The sequence below is a fragment of the Hibiscus syriacus genome, unplaced genomic scaffold (assembly GCF_006381635.1).
Source record: "Hibiscus syriacus cultivar Baekdansim isolate YM2019G1 unplaced genomic scaffold, ASM638163v2 tig00110528_pilon, whole genome shotgun sequence".
In the NCBI taxonomy this organism is placed as follows: Eukaryota; Viridiplantae; Streptophyta; class Magnoliopsida; order Malvales; family Malvaceae; genus Hibiscus; species Hibiscus syriacus.
Window position 1 is genome coordinate 1163432 of NW_024062770.1, and position 6694 is coordinate 1170125.

Here is a 6694-nt window from a genome sequence, read left to right on the forward strand (position 1 = left end):
GGTGTATCGATACCAAGAGGAAGGTATCGATACCATAATCAGAAATGAAATCCCAGAATGCTAAAATGGTATCGATACCTACACCTCGGTATCGATACCTTCCTCTTTTACTATATCGACACTGAGTTTGTGAATTACCGTATCGGAACTATGTGTGCAACCCACGTAATTCATAATGAGTTTGTGAATTACTATATCGTCACTATATGTGCAACCCAATTAATTCATAATGAGTTTATGAATTACTATATCGACACTATGTGTGCAACCCACGTAATTCATAATGAGTTTGTGAATTACCGTATCGACACTTTGTGTGCAACCCACATAATTCATAATGAGTTGTGAATTACCGTATCGACACTATGTGTGCAACCCACATAATTCATAATGAGTTTGTGAATTACCGTAGCGGCACTATATGTGCAAAACCACATAATTTATAATGAGTTGAAATATTCAATTCGTATTTTGATAGTTATGATATATTTTTGTTTTAAATTCACCTTATTATTATTATGCCTCACTAAGTGATTACTTAGCGTGTGTTGATTTCACGCGTAGGTATTAGTATTAGCAGAGTAAGGAGTGTAGCTGGTATTATCAATCAAGGGTCACCTCTTCAGTAACTGTACGATAACTATGTCTACTTTTGATGTTATTAGATGGCATGTAATAGACTTATGATAATGCTCTGAAAAGTATTTGACTTATGATGATGTAATATTTAATACATTTAAAATTTAAGATTTGTTTACATACTAAAAGTTAATGAACGTTTTATCGTTATTAAATTAAAATGTTTTATGAATAGAAACAAAATTTTATTGGTTTTCCAAAAGCGAAATGTTTTAAAAGTTATGTGACATCTGTGACTTGTGTACGGAAACGTATACGGGAAATGGGTGTTACATTTATTGGTATCAGAGCTACACGTTTAGACAATTCTCGTCTGAAATAGGGTGTTTTCACTTTAAAAAGGGGTTTATATACCACTAAGATGTCAAGGTTACTGATATGGTGTCATTAGAATATGATTGATGTCATTCCTTACTAACCTGAGTTGTTATTATTATGTATGTTCTATTAGATGTTGGAATCTACGAATTCGCGGAGAGCGACTGATCAAGAAGTTAGAGAAGGGTCAGGTAGCAAGAGTTATGAAGCTAATAGTGAGCATCTGATTCTGTCTGAAAATGCTAGTGCACTGGTACATCAGGGTATGCCAGTGCCAGAGTTTGGAGCTTTTATACAAGCTCTCGATGCAATCTTGACTCGATTTCAACCTCCCCCTACTCCTCCAGCACTGCGGATGTTAATCCCAAAAGAGCTAAAATTTTTGGGTGCTCCTGAGTTTCAGGGAGAAGAGGATGAAGGTCCTATAGATGTTGATATATTCTTAAATGACGTTATGAGGAAAGTCTTCAATGGCCAGATTTTAAAAAGTTGGGAGGAGATGTATCTTTACTTCGAGGATCAGTTATAGTGTGGTGGACAAACACTACGATGTATGCACCATCTGAGAAAGTGACCTGTCACTTCTTTTCAGGATAAATTTAAGAACAAGAACATCGGTGAGTAGTTTATGCAGGCGATGCTGCTGAAGTTTCTTAATTTGAAATAAGGTGATCGGGCAGTACATGAGTACGAGGCTGAATATAACAAGATGAGTCATTTTGCTACTGAGGTAGTTCCCAATGATAGGGCTCGACGTGATGGTTCATCGAGGGTTTGAGGCCTAAGTTGAAAGAGATGTGGCTTTAAACTTGCCTAGTCTGCAAGAAGTCATAAACCGAGGCCATCAAAACAACTCAAAAGGAGGCTTTAGTCACAGAGCAAGGCATTAAGATGAGAAAAAGAGTTGGAACGTCTTCAATTTCCAATGATGCTAAGAGAGGCAAGGGTTCGAGTTCTGATATAATAATAGAGATGGTTCTGCTGCAGTTCGCAGAAGAATAATCAATCATTGATTTTGCTACTAGCTCGAGTAGAGCGTTTAGAGAATGAAATAATCCATGTCAGACGTATGGTAAATTGCACTATGGAGTATGTAGATTGCTCACTGGCGCTTGTTTCCATTGTGGTTAAACTGGTCACTATGCTCGAAATTGTCCTAATAGATCCATAGATAGATTAGTACAAACTAAGAGATCAGTAGCAATATCTAATAGAAGTAGAGAAAGAGGAAGATCCGATGGACAATTTGAGTCAAACCAGCGACAAGAGACTAGGGGAGTGACCCGAATTTATAATATTAAGAATAATGAGGATCAGGATGACCCAGATATTTTAACAGGTACATTCCATTTTTTTTATGAACCTGCATTTGTTTTGGTTAACCCTGGTTCTACACACTCTTATATTAGTATAAAGTTGATTAGAGCTAGAGGAATTCCTTTAGAACCAATCTTTAGTGAGATGATAATGGTGAACCCTATGGGTCATAGTGCAAGGGTAACTCGGGTATGTATAAAGTGCTCGATAAAGATTCAAGGGGTTGTGTTCCCGACAAACTTGATGGAATTGCCTTTTGACAAATTTAAAAGTATTTTGGGCATGGATTGGTTGTCTCCACATCATGGATGGGTTGATTTTTGCAAGAACGATTATTTTTTAAGGATGCAGAAGGTTCAAAAGTCATAGTAATCGGTGAAAAAGCGAAATCACCATCCAATGTGATATCGGCAATGTCTACAAGGAAAATAATATCAAAAGGGTGTATAGTTTTTCTGGCTAACGTGATAGACACTCAAATATAAGAAGTGATATTAGGTGATATCCCAACAGTTTGGGAGTTTCTAGGTGTTTTTCGGAAGAATTAATGGGCTTACCTCTAGATCGTGAGGTGCAATTCCAAATTTAAGTTTACCCGGGTACTGAACCTGTTTCTACGACTCCGTATCGAATGACTCTAACTGAGTTAAGAGAATTAAAGGCCCAATTACAGGAGTTTCTCAGTAAGGGATTTATTAGACCAAGTGTTTCACCTTGTGGAGCACCTATGCTTTTTGTGAAAAAGAATGATGGATCTTTGCGTTTATGTATAGATTATCGACAGTTAAATAAGGTAACAATAAAGAATAAGTATCCTCTTCCGAGGATTGATGATATGTTTGATCAACTGAAAGGCACAATAGTGTTATCTAAGATATACCTTCGGTCAGGATACCACCAATTAAAGATTAAAGAGGAAGATATTTCAAAGACGCCTTTTCGGACTCGTTATAGACATTACAAATTTTTGGTGAAGCCATTAGGATTGACTAATACTCCTGAGAATTTATGATTTGATGAACCGAGTATTCCAACCCTACTTAGATCAATTTGTGGTGGTATTTATTGATGATATTTTGGTGTATTCAAAGGCAAGAGAGAAGCATGATGCTCATCTTCATATTGTTCTTCAGACTCTTCGAGAGGAGAAATTGTATGTCAAACTATCCAAATATGAATTCTGGTTAGCAGAGATTGCTTTTCTTGGCCATATAATCTCCGTAGAAGGCATAAGAGTATATCCAAAAAAGATTCAGGCTACCCCCCAACGAATGTTTCTGAAGTTCGAGTTTATTGGGGCTTGCTATTATCGAAGGTTCGCGAAGAACTTTTCGATGTTAGCTTCACACTTAACTAAATTTTTGAGGAAAGATGTGTCTTTTGCTTGGTTGGAGAAATGTCAAGAAAATTTTGAAATGTTAAAGAGGATTGTAATAGAGGCACCAGTGCTTGTATAACCTGAGTCGGGTAAAAATTATGTAGTTTTTAGTGATGCGTCTCATGAATTGAGATAAGTGGTTTGCAAGAAGGGAAAGTTGTGACCTATGCCTCGAGATAGCTAAAGACTCACGAGATAAGTAATCCGACACATGACTTAAATTGGAAGCGATCGTGTTTGCTTTGAAGATTTGGCGTCATTATTTGTACAGTGCGGTGCCATATTTATACATATCACAAAAGTCTAAAATACTTGTTGACTCAAAAAGAACTGAACTTGAGGGAGAGAATATGGATCGAGCATTTAAAAGATTATGATGTGATCATCGATTATCATCCAGGGAAGGCTAATGTGGTAGCTGATGCACTTAACCGAAAGACTTTTGCAGCTTTATGAGCTTTGCATGCACATATATCATTAAAGGAAGATGGCGCCTGATTTCTTAGCTTAAGTTGAAGCCAATGCTATTGGATCGGATAAAAGAATTGCAAGGAAATGATGGAAATGTTTGGCAAGAATTGCACAAGTAGAAAAATTGAGGCCAAGATTTCAAAATTAGGATTGATGGATGTTTATATTTCATGGAAGACTTTGTATTCCAAATAATGAAGAACTGAGGAAAGATATTCTCTCCTAGGCACATTATCCTTGACTATGCATCCAAGCTGAAATAAGATGTATCAGGATATAAAGAGTCGTTATTGGTGGCCTGGCATAAAAAGAGCTATATCAGAGTTTGTTACAAAATACCTGACATGTCAACAAGTGAAAGTTGTACATCAAGTGCCTTCGGATTACTGTAACGATATTGATTCCTGAGTGGAAGGGGAACGAATTACTATGGATTTGTTTCAGGGCTACCTTGAACACCCAGTAAAAAGTACTCAATATGGGTAATTATGGACAAATTTACCAAGACGACTCACTTTATTCTAGTTTGAGTAGATTACTATATGAATAAATATAAGAAGTTGTATATAAAAGAGATAGTTCGACTACATAGAGTGCCTATATCGATAGTATCCGACCGAGACCCAATGTTTACTTCAAGATTCTGTAAGTCCTTGCACGAGGCATTGGGTACTCGATTGAATTTCAGCACGGTTTTTCATCCACAAATAGATGGGCAGTCAAAGCGAACTATTCAGGTATTAGAGGATATGCTAAGGGCATGTGTGATAGAATTCAAAGGATCATGGGAAATATATTTGCATTTAGCATATTTTGCTTATAATAATAGTTACCAATCGAGTATTAAGATGGCCCCGTATGAAGCCTTGTATGGAAGGAAGTACATATCACCATTAAATTGGTTTGAGCTAAAAGATCAAGATCTAGTTGGTCCTGATTTAATCAAAGAAATGGAAGATAAAGTGAAAGTTATCTAAGATAATCTTAAGATAACTTTCGATCGATAAAAGTCTTATACTGATTTAAAGAGAAAAAGAAATTGAATATCAAGTGGGAGATAAGATATTTCTGAAAGTATCGTCTTGGAAGAAAGTATTGCGGTTTGGGCGCAAAGGAAAGCTTAGTTAGAGATTTATTGGACCTTACGAGAATTTAAAAATGGTCAGACTAGTAGTTTATCAGTTACTTTGCCTGGCGATATGGATAATATCCATAATGGTTTTCACATGTCGATGCTAGGAAGTACTGATAAGATCATCGCATATCATCACACTAGAGGAAATAAAGATCCGACCAGAATTGACTTATAAAGAAAAACCAGTGCGGATCTTGGCTAAAGAAATCAAAGAACTACGTAACAAGAAGATTACCCTAGTTAAAGTACTTTAGCAAGTCATAAAATAGAGGAAGCTACATGGGAAAGAGAGAGGACAAGAGGATGTAGTATCCACAGCTCTTTGCATTAGGTATGTTTTAAATTCAAGGTCAAATTTTCTTAAGGGGGAGAATTGTCATACCCCAATCATCGGGTTAGTGACTAGTGAAAGGATTTAAATTTGTGGGTTAATTTGAATAAATTAAAAAGCACAAGGATTTATTTAAGAAATTTTGTTTAAGACTTATTTGTAAGAATGGAAGAATGAAGGGGCATTATGATCTTTTAGAAGGAAATGAATTTAATATTCATTTTATTGGATATTTATTAAGGGTTAAAAAGGGAAAGTTGAAATTTGGGTTCTCTATTCTTCTTCTTCCCTTCGTCCCCGTGCCCTCCATAGCAAAGGTAAGATTTCCTTCAAGTTGGTTTTCCATTCGGTTATGGTTTTGTTTGAAAATTAAGTGATATAGAAGTTTAAGGAAGTTTAAGAGTGAATAAACTAATATATTAATGTTTATAGAGATTTAATAAAATGAAAATTTAGTGGGTTAATTTGAATAAATTAAAAAGCACAAGGATTTATTTAAGAAATTTGTTTAAGACTTATTTGTAAGAATGGAAGAATGAAGGGCATTATGATCTTTTAGAAGGAAATGAATTTAATATTCATTTTATTGGAATATTATTAAGGGTTAAAAGGGGAAAGTTGAAAATTTGGGTTCTCTATTCTCTTCTTCCCTTCGTCCCCGTACCCTCCATAGCAAAGGTAATATTTCCTTCAAGTTGGTTTTTCCATTCGGTTATGGTTTTGTTTTGAAAACATTAAGTGATATAGAAGTTTAAGGAAAGTTTAAGAGTGAATAAACTAATATATTAATGTTTATTAGATATTTAATAAAATGAGTTTTTAAGTGATTTGATGAAATAGGGTAATTATTAGAGTTTAAAGGCATATTTGACTTGTGAAAGAGGTATATAAAGATTTGGAGCCTTAGAAGTGTTTGAAAACATGTTTGAAATTTGGTTATGATTCTTGTTTTGAGTGTTCTTTGGAGATTTTGGATGTTATAAAGAGATTTATGAAAGTAAGTTAGTTGGGTCAAGTGATAATGGGTTTAATGGTATGGTTTAAAGATAAGAGTAAGAGATTTAAGTGAAAGTTGTATAAAATTCGAAGTAAAAGGTAAAATATG